The 14959-nt window shown below is 40.5% G+C and overlaps 1 protein-coding gene across 2 annotated transcripts in view; it reads left to right on the top strand.

Moving 5' to 3' along the window:
- NCK1 (NCK adaptor protein 1) overlaps positions 1–14959 on the top strand; it is a 53929-nt gene that overhangs the window by 5020 nt on the left and 33950 nt on the right. The window contains exon 2 of one of the 2 annotated variants that reach the window (XM_005863535.2): positions 10833–10921. The exons of the other annotated variant lie outside the window; for it this stretch is intronic. The gene's annotated coding sequence lies outside the window, so the exon portion shown is untranslated. The remainder of the gene's footprint in view (positions 1–10832; positions 10922–14959) is intronic. 2 annotated transcript variants of the gene reach the window in all.

Below are 14959 nucleotides of genomic sequence, written 5' to 3'. Positions count from 1 at the left end.
AACCTCCCGATCCGCCTTGCTCTGTGCATGACAGGGGGCGGCGCCCCAACTCCCCAATCAGCCCTGCTCTGAGCCCGACCAGGGGCTGCACCTAGGGATTGGGCCTGCCCTCTGCCACCCAGGAGCAGGCCTAAGCCAGCAGGTCGTTATCTCCCGAGGGGTCCCAGACTTCGAGAGGGCACAGGCCAGGCTGAGGGACCCCCCCCTCCCACCCCGAGTGCACAAATTTTTGTGCACCGGGCCTCTAGTAGTATTATATTAGTTTCAGGTGCACATTATGATGACTGTACTTGCTAGTGTCAATATAAGAAACATCCAAACCTTTAGATTTTATGAGTTTATATGAGCCAAACTGACAATTGCCGGGAAGCAAAATATCAGTAGGTTGAGAAAATGCTCCGGAGAATGGCAGTTTTGCAGTTTATTTTATATGTTATAATCAAAGGAGAAGGCATAAGGAAAGTTACATGAAATTCTTTGGTGGTAGTTATGGAGGAGAGAGAAAGCACAGCAGAGAAATCTGAGATTGGATAAAGAGTAAAACAGAAAAATTCTTTTATATTGGTGGGTACAGGGTAGTTAACATTTATAGCACATAGAAATAGTATGTAGGGAACAAGATAACAATGAGGGGATCCATGGTCTCCTGCTCTGGTGGGAGATTGTGTCCTGACATTCTAAAGTTATGTTATCCTAGATGCAAAGAGACAGTAGGGTCAGTTATGGTAAGATCGATTTTTGTCAAGGAAGATATGGGCCTAGGACATGACTACCTGCCATGACTTGCTTTTAGTTAGGAAGTTTTAGTTTAAGTAACCACATCCTATGTGGTTCTTAAGGTCTCTGAATTTGTAAGGCCTGCCATGCCTGAGCTTGTCAGGTTTAGTCTGAGGCCCCTTTTTCATCCACACTGGTCTTTTTATTCTCTACACCCCTCCCTCTCTATTTTTTAATTGTGGTAAAATACACATAAAATTTATCATCTAACCATCCATTTAGTGTGCACTTCAGTATTGTTAATATTCACATTGTTATGCAACCAATCTTGAGAACTTTTTCATCTTGCAAGACTGAAACTTTGTATGCATTAAACAACTCCCCATTCTGCCATTCTCCTCACCCCTGAAAACCACCATTTTACTTTCTTTTTCTATGAATTTGATTGCTTTAGGTACCTCATGTAAGGGGAATCATGTAGTATTTGTCTTTTTGGTGACTGCTTTATTTCCCTTACTGTAATGTCCTCAAGGTTTATTCATGTTGCCTCATCAAAATTTCCTTCCCTTTTAACGCTGGTATTATCCCATTGAATATATACACCATATTTTGTTTATCCATTCATCTCTTGATGGACACTTGGTTGCTTCCACCTTTTAGCTATTATGAATAATGATGCTATGAACATGGATATACAAATACATGTCCAAGTCTCTACTTTCAGGAATAGCTGGGTCATGTCCAAGTCTCTACTTTCAGGAATAGCTCTGTTTAATTTTTTTAGTAACTGCCATACTGTTTTCCATGGTGGTTGCACCATTTTACATTTCCACCAACAGTACACAAAGGTTTCAATTTCTCCACATCCTCATAAATTATTTTTCCCCTTCCCTCCCTCCCTTCCTCCCTCCCCCCTCCCCTTCTCCCTCCCTCCCTAATAGTGTTATTGGTGGGGTGTCCTCCATGTCCCCACCTATTACTGGTGGAAGTGGGCTTCTTGGGGTGCCGTAGGAATAAGAATTTCTGGAGGTCCCCATGGGACGATGAAGTATTGTGGAAACTTTTTTGGTGATGTAACATTAAGGGAGTTTCCCTCCAAGGTCCCGTCTCCTTGCATCTTGCCATGGAAAAAGTTCCATTTTGTCTTCAGAGCTAGGATCAAAGCCATTGCCCAGAGTTTCCAGAGTTTCCATTCCATGTTGAGGCATAGTCCATTCCATCATCTGGTTAGCTTAGTTTGTATTCCCAGCTGCAGTCCATTGCTTGTGGGGTCCCCATGACCATATAGGCCATGCAGCTTCTACAGCCACATGGTGGGCGAGCACTGCGGGTCGCAGAACAAGTGAGTGCAAGGAAACAGGAGCAAAGCAAGAGGAACAAGAGACAGAACTTTTTGTTTTATCGATTTAACTGGGAACTTATCCAATGAATCCTTCAGGATTTTGCATACTTGCAGTGGCTCCATCTCCTTTAACCAATGATCTTTTCCCCAGGTTAGACTGTCAGGCAAGCACTTTCCTACTCACCCCAACTTCACTGCACATGGGTTCATCTTCCTTTATTCCCAGTGATTTGTAGGGAATGGACCAGTGGTTCCCTGTGTAGTATTAAGTTGAAGCTGCCCAGATGACCATGCTCATAATGTCTGCCCTTCCCTTTTGCTTTCTTCCTAGTATTAATATTAAAAACTAGCTAATTACAGCAGTAACAATAGTAGCTGTTGTAATGGGGTGAAGTGATACGATACCTCTTTGTGGTTTTGATTTGCTTTTTCCTAGTAAATTCTGATGTTGAGCATCCTTCATATGCTTGTTGGTCACTTGTATATCTTTGGAGAAATGTCTGTTTAAGTCCTATGCTTTACATTTTTGTTGTTGAGTATTAAGTGATCTTTTTATTTTACTATTTTTTCCCTTTTAACTCATTCTTCACAGAGCAGTCAGAGAAATGTTTTTAGATTTCTGTGTTAGTATTAGTCATGATATGCTAACAACTCTAATAAGCAACAAATTGTAGTGGCTTAAAACAATGGAAGTTTATATTACTTTCTTACATCACAATCTAGTTTATATGTGTGATGGAATAGGAGTGGGAGGACACCTCTACTCCACGTGGTAACTCAGGGACACAGGTTCCTCTATCCTTTTCAGTCATCACTATCCTCACCATGTATCTTTTGAGGTTGTCTTGAGAAAGGAAGAGAATACAGAGGAAGATTTTAGGACCCAGGCTGGATGTAGCACATATCACTTTTACCCACATTCTGTTGGTCAGAACTGAGTCACATGATCACACCTAATTACAGGAGTGCCTGGGAATGTAGTAAAGCAGTGTGCTAATGGAGAGGAGAACACAGCTATTAATGAATAGTCTCTGTCAGAGTGTATATTGAGTTAGAACTCCCCTGCTTTAAAAAAACCCTTTAATTAATTATATGCATAGAATAAAATTGGCCTCTGTTCCAACCGTACCTTGTACCACGTTCTCTCTTACTATTCTCAAGGCACATGAGGCTCAATCATATCTCATAACATGCCAAGCTTTTCCCCTCCTACAACCGACTGTGTGTTTTGTAGTTTCCTTTGCTTGGAGCACTCTAAATATTTACATGACTGCCTCCTTTTCTTCTTAAAGTGTCAGCATAAAATCCATCTCTAACTAAAGTCTCTACCTAAAGTAGCCCTCCTATTCTCTGTCCTTATTGTAGCACTGTGTTTACATCTATCACAGCATTTATCAAAGTCTATAATTATTTATTTGAGAAAACTTTTGTTTGCATTACCTGTATCCTCTGCTAGAAAGAGATATCCTTCTCACTGTCCTATCCCTGCAGTAAGTAGCTGATGCTTATTTAGCACACACTAATCTTTCAGTGAATATGTTGTATGGATGAATGACTATTCTACAGAAAAGACTAAAGTGGATAGACTGGAATGAATTATAACCAAGAACTCTTATAAATTAGGTGAATTACTGAGGGCTTGGGGTTTAGTGGTGGCAGTGTCAGTGGAACAGAAAAAGATGAACCATAGACATTTCAAAGGCAAAACCTACACAAATTGCTGTGTGATTTATTGGAGGAGACTGGATAAGTGGGATGATAGTGTAATTAACAGAAATTAGTAAAGAGGATGGAAGAGTTGGCTTTTTGGAGATAATGAATTGGGAATGATACATGTTGAGTTTGAGGTGATAACAAGATTTTCAAGTAAAAATGTTGAAAAATGGTAGCTTCTATTAGCGAACACACTTGGACTTATAGATTTGAGAGTCAAGTGGCCAAAGGTGATAAGATGAAACCATAAAAATGGATGATCTGTTTAGAGAGAGGAGGGTATCTATTGAGAAGAGTAGATGGCTGAAGGGGAGAAAAAAGAGGAGCCAGAAATAGAAACCAGGAGTAGGTGGCAAGGGGGGAGGAGAACCAATTTAATATAGGGCCAAGGAAACCATCAGAGTGTAGGAAAGAGGGAGGTTAGTTTGGCTGCTTACACTGTAGCTATTCTTTGTGATATACATTGGAGGTTCTGAAATTTTACCTTCAGTGAAGGTTATAAAATGGTAATTTAATATCTATTCATAAGGTTGCTGTGGGAATTACTAACATATTGTACTAAAAGTACTTGGCATACTTGCTCTCTGTACTAAGTGTCCAGTAAACATTTCTGAAGTGAAATACAATGAGACAATGTAGTTAGGCATCAAGGAGAAATTAAGTTAGGCAATACAGAGTTCTGAGCTTGTTGTAGCAACTGTTCTTTAGAGATAGTCTTTTTTAATGTTAAAGTAAGTTATAATTGTACTGAAAGCCTACATAGAGATAACATTTATGAATTTACTTTGAAATGTTTTTAGTAGGAATTTTCTGATCTGAAAATGTACAGAATTATAACAATACAATGGCAATTCATCTGTTGATGCTTCTTAACCACATCCTTTTACTGCATCTTATTCCGGAAGTATTTATAATGCAGGTGCTCCTTTGAAAGACATTGTTCTTTAAAATAATTTGAGAGTAAATTGTTATTTAACATTAAAATGAAACGAGGATCTATTTAAAATGCATAGTTTTGTATGCCAAGTTGTACTAATACCAAATTATTAGAACATCTGACTTTTTGGGGAGTGGAACTTGGTTATGGATAATGTGGAGAAATTGCAGTTCTTCTCTGTAGATGCCACAGGATTCTGTCTCCGGATAAACAAGTAAGACAGCTATGGCACAAGAGAAAGCAGGAGCTTTCTTGTATTCCTTCTCATTCTCATCTTTTAAAGTTTCTTCACTTTGTTCAAGAAACTCTGGTGGGTTACCTGGGCAGAGTTTGATGCTGTCCCATAGCTGGCATAAGTCATTTTAAAAATCCTAACATGTATTACAATGGAAAAAAGTAAATTATTGTTGTTTTTCTCATTATTAATAACAGCCTAAGTAAGAATAGTTTTAAATAAAGGATAAGGTAAAAAGGCAGGTAGGTAAGGAAAGAAGTGTTTGGAAATGAAGGAAGAAGGGGGAACTGTTGTTGAGATAATTGGTGAAAAGTGTTATCTAAAGTTTATTTTCATTTGCCTTGGGTTTCAGCTTGCAGTGAATTAGCACTTGAAAATTGCTCTCAGTAGCATAATTGGCAACTTTTAGGTTATTCGCTACCTGGAATAAACATAACTTCCTTATCATGAAATTCAGATATAACTATTATTGAATTTATATTTCCATACAACTGGTGGTGGTGTTTTTAGCATTAGGTAGGAGGATAGGGTAGGGAAGGACAGTGGGGTATAGCAGACACTGTACTAAGTGTTTTACATATTATTTTGTTTAATCTTTATAACAACCCTATAGGTAGGTGTTATCGAAGCACAGAAAGGTTAAGTACCTTGCTCATTGTCACACACATAATGAATGGCAGAGCAAGATTTCAAACTATCCTTTAATTCATTCCTTTGCTTTATTTTACAATTCCATTCAGTCACTGAGTCTTGGCTTTAAAAAAAAAAGCTTTATTGAGATATAATCCACATAGCATATAATTGTCCCACTTAAAGTATATAATTCAGTGGCTTTTAGTATTTTCACTATCACCACAATTTAGAACATTTACATCACCCCAAAAAGAAACTCCACTGCTCTTAGTCATCACCTTTTAATATTCCCTATTCCCTACCCTAGTCAACCATTAATCTGCTTTTTGTCACTATAGATTTGCTCATTCTGGACATTTCATATAAATGGAATCATACAATATGTGGTCCTTTGTGACTGCCTTCTTTCCCTTGGCATAATTTTTTAAGGTTCATATTATAGCATGTATCAGTACTCATTCCTTTTTATTGCTGAATAATGTTCCATTATATGGATATATCAATTATTCATCAGTTGATGACATTTGAATTGTTTCTCCCATTTTAAGTGTATAGTTCTATGGCTTTAAGTACATTCACATTGTTGAACAACCATTACCATCATCTATTTCTAGAATATTTTCATCTTCCTTAACTGTATTCATTAAAAACTAACTTCCCATTCTCCCATCCCCCAGCCCCTGGCAACCACCATTCTACTTTCAGTCTCTATGTATTTGACTGCTCTAGTAAGATCCTTATATAAGTGGAATCATACAATATTTGTCCTTTTGTGATTGACTTACTTCACTTAGCATACTATATGGTTTATCTTTTTTGTGACATCTGTCAGAATTTCCTGCCCTAGCCAGTTTGGCTCTGTGGATAGAGCACCGGCCAGTGGACTGAAGGGTCCCGGGTCCGATTCCAGTCAAGGGCATGTACCTCAGTTGCAGGGACGAGTGCAGGAGACAGCCAATCAATGTGTCTCTTTCTCTGTCTCTCCTTCTCCCATCCACTCTCTCTAAAAATCACTGGAAAAATATCCTTGGGTGAGGATTAACAGCAACAAAAAAAGAATTTCCTTTTTAAGGGTGGTAATATTCCATTGATTGTATATTTCACATTTACCTATTTTTTTTAAACTGATTTCAGAAAGGAAGGGAGAGGGAAACATCAAGGAGAGAGAATCATTGATTGGCTGCCTCCTGTACACACAGCCCCCCCCTCCCCAATGGGGATTGAGCTCGCAATCTGACTGGGAATCGAATTGTGACTTCCTGGTTCATAGGTTGATGCTCAACCACTGAGCCACACCAACTGAGCTACCCATGTATTTTTTGATGGATACTTTGGTAGCTTCTAATTTTTTTTTTTCGTGGATATTGCTACTATGAATTTGGGTGTACAAATGTCCATTCAAAATCCTGCTTTAATTTCTTTTGAGTATGGACCTAGAAGTAGAATTGCTAAGTCATGTGGTACATATTCTATTTTTAAATTTTTGAGGAACTGCCTGTTTTCCAAGGTGGTTGCACCACTTTACATTTACCAGCACTGCGCAAGAGTTCTGCTTGCTGTACGTCTTCCTCAATACTTGTTATTTTCTGTTTATTGTTTTTTTTCTTCTAAATAGCTATCCTAATTGAATGTGAAGTGGTATCTCATTATGGTTTAAGTTGCTTTTTTCTAACAACAGTGGTGTTGAGCATCTTTTCTTGTGCTTCTTGGTCATTTGTATATCTTATTTGGAGAAATGTCTATTCAGATCTTTTGCACATTGTTTAATTGGGTTGTTTGTTTTTGTTGTTTTGTTGTAAGGTTCTTTATATATTCTGGATATCAATCCTTTATTAGATATATTGCAACTATTATCTCACATTTCCTGATTGTGTTCTTTGGTGCACAAGAGTTTAATTTTGATGAAGTCTAGTTTATCTATTTTTTCTTTTGATGCCTGTGCTTTTGGTGTCAGATCTGAGAAATGCCATGAAGCTTTTGCCTTGTTTTCTTCTAAGAATTTTATAGTTTTGGCTCTTATTTTAGGTCTTCGATTCATTTTAGGGGTTTTTTTTTTTTTATTTCTGGCGGGGGGGGGCACATAGTGTAGTGTACAGGTTCAACTTCGTTTTATGTTCTTATGTGAATACAGTAGGTCCTCAGGTTACATCGGAGATCCGTTCCTATGGCGCGATATAACGTGATTTTTGCCGTAAATTGGAACCCACCTACATAAACACCTATGTCACTCACATGGAACACATACACAGCAGTAATGAAGTGAAACAGTAAAAAAATTTAAAAGAAATAATAATTCCTGACCTTTACTTGTGGTAAATAAATAATAAAAAACATAAAGCACATATGTACATATGTCGAAATGACGGAACCTTTTTTTATATATATAAATAAATGGGAGATGGCGACGTAATCACAAAACAACGTACGACGAGTCCAACGTAATCCGAGAACTGCCTGTACTAGAGGCCTGGTGCATGAAATTCATGTACAGGTAGGTCCCTAGGCCTGGCCGGTGATCAGGGCTGATCGGGGCCTTCCAGCTGCCGGCCGGGCCTTCCTTTGTTCCTTGCCTCCCCGTGGTGGTCAGTGCACATCATACCCAGCAATCGAACTCCCGGTCTCCCAGTCAAAATCCCAAGGGGACACTTTGCATATTAGCCTTTTATATATATAGACTAGAGGCCTGGTGCATAAAATTTGTGCACAGGTGGGGCCCCTAGGTCTGGCCAGCGATCAGGGCCTATCGGGGCCATCTCTCCCAGTCCTAATCGGGGCCAGGCCGGCTGCCGGATGCAACCTGCCAGATGGGGGGAGGGACCGCAGTAGGTTTGCCGGCTGGGGGGAGGGACGGGGAGGTTGGCTGGCCATGGGAGGTTGGCTGTGGGAGCGTACTGACCACCAGGGGGCAGCTCCTGCATTGAGCGTCTGCCCCCTGGTGGTCAGTGCGTGTCATAGCAACTGGTTGACCAGTCTTAACGGTCGCTTAGGCTTTTATGTATATAGATATCTTCTACTAGAGAGAGAGAGAGAGAGAGTATGTGTGTGTGTATGGCTAATATACAAAGTGTCCCCTTGGGAGTTTGACCTGGAGACTGAGAGTTCAATCGCTCACTATGATGTGTGCTGACCACCAGGGGGCGGCGCGGAATGAAGGAAGGCCCCTACCAGCAGCCAGGGAAGGAAGGCCCCTGCCAGCAGCCAGGGAAGGAAGACTCCGGCCAGCAGCCGGAAGGCCCCGATCAGCCCTGATTGCTGGCCAGGCCTAGGGACCCTACCTGTGCATGAATTTTGTGCACCGAGCCTCTAATATATAGATAAAAAGGGAGATGGGTGTCACCCATTCATTTGATGAGGATTGTGTTGTTTTTAATTTTTAAAAACTAGGACAGGTTGAGTATAGTCCCAATGCTTTCACCCAAGGCCTGTATTGCCCGTATAGTAAAATACTTTTTTAACCTGAGTATGAAGCCAACTAAAGCTAACCAGCTGTATTGTTCTTAATCCACTTAGTCTACATTCTCCATCTTATCTCAAGGGCACCATGAAGGACTGTTAGTTGCCATGTTAAAAATCCAGAAGCTTCATCCCCAGGTCTGCTGGGTATCCTAGAACAAACACCAAGAAGTGGGAAAAGAATTAGTCCTCATGATTTAGAATCATAGGGAAAACTTACGCTACCCATATCACTGTGAATGACAAAAGATCTTGTTTTTATGCTTTGGCTTAAAACTTAGTGGACAGGGCACTATTTGGTGAGGAAGGTGATAGGTTCCCATTTTCTTTTCTTAAAATTTAAATATTTTATTGTTGACCTATTGCAGATGTCCCCCATTTCACCCCCCTTTGCCCACCTCCATTGGAGTTCGCCATCACTGGAGCAAGCAAGCCTCCCTGTTCGCTTCAGTGCATGGCTGCCGGCCGCCATCTTGGCTGACAGTTAATTTGCATAAGGATATGCTGATTAGCCAATGGGAAGGGTAGCGGTTGTACGCTCATTACCATGTTTCTCTTTTATTAGTGTAGCTATAGATATGTTTTAATTTCTCTTGGTGTATTACTAGGAATGGAATTCCTGGGTTATATGGTAACTATGTTTGACCTTTTGAAGGAACTGAACTGTTTTCCAAAGTGGCTATACCATTTTACATTCCCTCCAGCAGTGTATGAGGGTTTTAATTTTTCCATGGCTTTTCAAATCCAGATCATATTACCTGCTGACTGGCTTATTTCAGAATTTCCTTGGCTGGTCTCTTTGGTGATAATCTCACTACTCTGCCTTTCTGCTGTCCCTTTTCACCAATCCATAATGATGTTTATATGTCATAAAAGTTTACAGCTGAAAGGAACTATAGATAATAATAGGAGTCAAGCTGTTCATTTTACAGTTGATAAAACTTAGAGAAGAGATTTGACCTAAAGTTATACGTTATAGCATTAAGACTAGATAGCCTACTATGTATATAGCTTTCATTTTGTTAAGTCATCGTGTTTCCCTTTTCTGTGTTGTAAAACTCTTTACTTGATTGTCTTAACCAGTTATCCTTCTCATCCTCTCCCCTAAAGTACAACAATCTAAAAGCAAGGAAGAAGTTGTGTGCAGGTAATTTATTTGTGGATGATTTTAGGGAACAAGAGCAAGGGACCAGAGTGAATAAAAAAAGAAAAGCCAATATAAGACTTATTGAATTATTCACTGCTGTTGCAACTAGGGCTCAATTCTAGTAGGAACTTTTGAGGATCTAGATCAGGGGTGGGCAACCCCTGGCACGCGTGCCAAACATGGCACGCCAGTAACTTTTGCTGGCATGCGAAACCCTCTCTTACAATCTTCCATTTACAATTTTTTTCTTAATATTGACTTTTTTATTTTTCAGATAAATTCAGTGTAGGTGCATCTTAGATAAATAAATAATTTTACATGACATGTATACATTAAAAAATAAATGTACTTTTCATCATCATATACTGTGGTTTTTGTCGCTCGAATGAATTTTATTATTTCTTCAAGGTTCTTCACATACGTACACCTTAAGAGATATCAAGTAGGCGTAACATGTTCTCAAAAAATTAGGGTTGGCACGCAGAAGAATTTTGAGTCAGAGATTTTGCTGGTTTTGGCACACACTCACAAAAAGGTTGCCCACCCCTGATCTAGATAGTCTTACATTTTCTACTCATCTGCTCTTGTTCTCCCATCAGTTGACAGTTTCCCCAGTGTGGTATAAATTCTTTCTCCTTCCCTCCCCCACTTTCAGCTGCACATAAGAGCCTGCCAATTGTGTTCCCAGTGGTATCTCATTTCATTGCCTCAGGAAGTCTCAGAGCAGAAAGCGAAAGAATCACAGTGAGTAATATGGGGAAATTTAGTCAAATCTACCTGGAATCATTAGCCTAAGTTTAAGATTATCATGGTCGGTAGAATGATGGTCTTCCAAAGATGTCTCCAGTCTAGTCTTCTAAAATTGTGAATATGTTACCTTGTATGGCAAAAAGGACTCTGCATTTTCCTGGATTATCTATCCCTGGGTCCAGTGTAATCACAAGGAATCTCATAAGAGGGAGGCAGGAGTGTAAGAAAGAGAAGTGGCAATGGAAGCTGAGGTCATGATGATATGGCTGGGGGCTAAGGAATTAGCATAGAATGGGTTTTCCCCTAGAGCAGTGGTTCTTAATCTTCCTAATGCCACAGGACCCTTTAATACAGTTCCTCATGTTGGGGTGTTCACAGGGGTCACCTAAGACCATCGGAAAACACATATATAATTACATATTTTTGTGATTAATCACTATGCTTTAATTATGTTCAATTTGTAACAATGAAATTGGGGGTCACCACAACATGAGGAACAGTATTAAAGGGTCATGTGGCATTAGGAAGGTTGAGAACCATTGTCTTACACTCTCTCTAAAAAAATCAATGGGCCCTAGCTGGTTTGGCTCAGTGGATGGAGTGTCAGCCTGCGGACTGAGGGGTCCCACCTTCGATTCCGGTCAGGGGCATGTGCCTTGGTTGTGGGCACATCCTGGGGCGGGGGGGGGGCAGGAAGCGGCTGATCGATGTTTCTCTCTCATCGATGTTTCTAGCTCTCTGTCCCTCTCCCTTCCTCTCTGTTAAAAAAAAAAAAAATCAAAATATAAAGAAAAAAATATTCTCAGGTGAGGATTTTAAAAAAAAGAATTAAGGACAGCAATTAATGTGAAAAATACTCAAATGTTATGGTTAAAATCATGTTAAATATGTCTGGGATTTCAGGTGACCACAGTTTGGTGTGTCAGGAGAATATGGTTGCTAAAAAATGATGCCATAATATTAACCTTACTTATACTGTACAGTATGGGGAAATGGTAGTACTATTGTTTCCTGAGATGTGTGTATTCTTTTGAGAATATGTACAACTTGAGTGACACTTTTAAGAGACATAGTAATCTATGTATATAAAAAGCTAAGTGTCCGTCCGTCCTGCTGACCGATAGCTATGACACGCACTGACCACCAGGGGGCAGACGCTCAACGCTGGAGCTGCCATGACGCACACTGGCCATTTTAAAATAAACAGTACCATGGACCTGACACCGACAAATAAACACTCGGCTTCCCCCAAGTGGGACACAGGCCCCGCCACCACCCCAGAGTGACACCCCACCAAATCACAGCCTACACTGCCAAGACCCCGTGGCACAAAATGCAGCTCACAGCCCAGAAATGGTTGCTGTGGGCTCCTGATAATGACGTCATGTAGCAACGCCTGTCTTCCTCTCCCTAGCGACTAGCTTCCTTCGAGTTTCTTCAGCCCAGGAACCTGACTTGCTTTATAGCCAGGTGCAAACATTTTACAGTTTAACCAAATGTCTGTGAAGCGTTTTCCCGTGCCTCATCTCTAATTATATATGTGTTTTCCGATGGTCTTAGGCGACCCCTGTGAAAGGGTCGTTCAACCCCCAAAGTGGTCGCGACCCACAGGTTGAGAACCGCTGCCCTAGAGCCTCCTGAGGGAATACAGACTTTGATTTTAGCTCTGTAAATCCTGTTTCAACCTTCTTATCTCTAGTACTTAAAGACAATAAATTTGTGATTTTAAAAATTAATTTATTTTCCAATTACAGTTAAATTTGTGTTTTAAGCCACTAAATTTGTGGCAATTTGTTACACAGCAATAGGAAGCAAATACAGCTAGAATCAAAGGAGAGGCCAACAGCAAGAGGTAGATTCTCTCAGAAATTTCTTATACTTCATCTAAATAACTTGAGATGTGGGGGTTAACTGAGTAGGTTTCATTAATTCAGATAATTGGATTGATAGTGGTACTATTTACTGAATTATAAAACACAGATGCAGAAACTGCAGGGAAAGTTAAGTGTGAGGTGCTTATGGAGTAGACATACACAATGCTTTACAATTTAGAACACATTTTTATACTTAGGAGTTTTTAAGTACTAGTGTACTGGTTTCCTGTAACTCCAATGGGTCCTATTGTATGCATAGGCCAAAAGGATAATGGGAGGCACAATAAACTTTAATAGGGCTAAGTGGTAATGTCCTAAAACTGTTTTTGAATAAAAATTATATAAGCACATGGAGGGCATGAGAGGAAGCATTAGAATTAAGGGCAGTCCTAGCCGGTTTGACTCAGTGTCTAGAGCAGCCGTGGGCAAACTACGGCCTGCGGGCCGGATCCGGCCCATTTGAAATGAATAAAACTAAAAAAAAAAAGACAGTACCTTTTTATGTAATGATGTTTACTTTGAATTTATATTAGTTCACACAAACACTCCATCCATGCTTTTGTTCCGGCCCTCCGGTCCAGTTTTAGAACCCATTGTGGCCCTCGAGTCAAAAAGTTTGCCCACCCCTGGTCTAGAGTGTCAGCCTATGGACCAAATGATTCCGGATTCGATTCCAGTCAAGGGCATGTACCTCAGTTACAGGCTCTTCCCTGGTCCCGGCCCTGGTCGGGGCTTGTGCAGGAGGCAAACAATTGATGTGTTTCTCTCACATTGATATTTCTCTGTCTTTCCCTTTCTCTTACACCAGCGGTTCTCAATCTGTGAGTCGTGACCCCTTTGGGGGTCGAACGACCCTTTCACAGGGGTCACCTAAGACCATCGGAAAACACATATATAATTACATATTTTTGTGATTAATCACTATGCTTTAATTATGTTCAATTTGTAACAATGAAATTGGGGGTCACCACAACATGAGGAACAGTATTAAAGGGTCATGTGGCATTAGGAAGGTTGAGAACCATTGTCTTACACTCTCTCTAAAAAAATCAATGGGCCCTAGCTGGTTTGGCTCAGTGGATGGAGTGTCAGCCTGCGGACTGAGGGGTCCCACCTTCGATTCCGGTCAGGGGCATGTGCCTTGGTTGTGGGCACATCCTGGGGCGGGGGGGGGGCAGGAAGCGGCTGATCGATGTTTCTCTCTCATCGATGTTTCTAGCTCTCTGTCCCTCTCCCTTCCTCTCTGTTAAAAAAAAAAAAAATCAAAATATAAAGAAAAAAATATTCTCAGGTGAGGATTTTAAAAAAAAGAATTAAGGACAGCAATTAATGTGAAAAATACTCAAATGTTATGGTTAAAATCATGTTAAATATGTCTGGGATTTCAGGTGACCACAGTTTGGTGTGTCAGGAGAATATGGTTGCTAAAAAATGATGCCATAATATTAACCTTACTTATACTGTACAGTATGGGGAAATGGTAGTACTATTGTTTCCTGAGATGTGTGTATTCTTTTGAGAATATGTACAACTTGAGTGACACTTTTAAGAGACATAGTAATCTATGTATATAAAAAGCTAAGTGTCCGTCCGTCCTGCTGACCGATAGCTATGACACGCACTGACCACCAGGGGGCAGACGCTCAACGCTGGAGCTGCCATGACGCACACTGGCCATTTTAAAATAAACAGTACCATGGACCTGACACCGACAAATAAACACTCGGCTTCCCCCAAGTGGGACACAGGCCCCGCCACCACCCCAGAGTGACACCCCACCAAATCACAGCCTACACTGCCAAGACCCCGTGGCACAAAATGCAGCTCACAGCCCAGAAATGGTTGCTGTGGGCTCCTGATAATGACGTCATGTAGCAACGCCTGTCTTCCTCTCCCTAGCGACTAGCTTCCTTCGAGTTTCTTCAGCCCAGGAACCTGACTTGCTTTATAGCCAGGTGCAAACATTTTACAGTTTAACCAAATGTCTGTGAAGCGTTTTCCCGTGCCTCATCTCATTTGATCCTCACTGAAGTCCTGGAGTAGGTAGATAGGAGACTCGGTGGAATACTATTTTCTTTTTATTAGCCAGAAAATGGAGATTTAGAAAGCTTAGAAACTTGACCTGACTGAAAAGAAGAAATGGTGGACCTTGAAAATG

Source organism: Myotis brandtii, unplaced genomic scaffold (assembly GCF_000412655.1).
Source record: "Myotis brandtii unplaced genomic scaffold, ASM41265v1 scaffold18, whole genome shotgun sequence".
NCBI lineage: Eukaryota > Metazoa > Chordata > Mammalia > Chiroptera > Vespertilionidae > Myotis > Myotis brandtii.
This window is presented reverse-complemented; position numbering and strand designations above follow the sequence as displayed.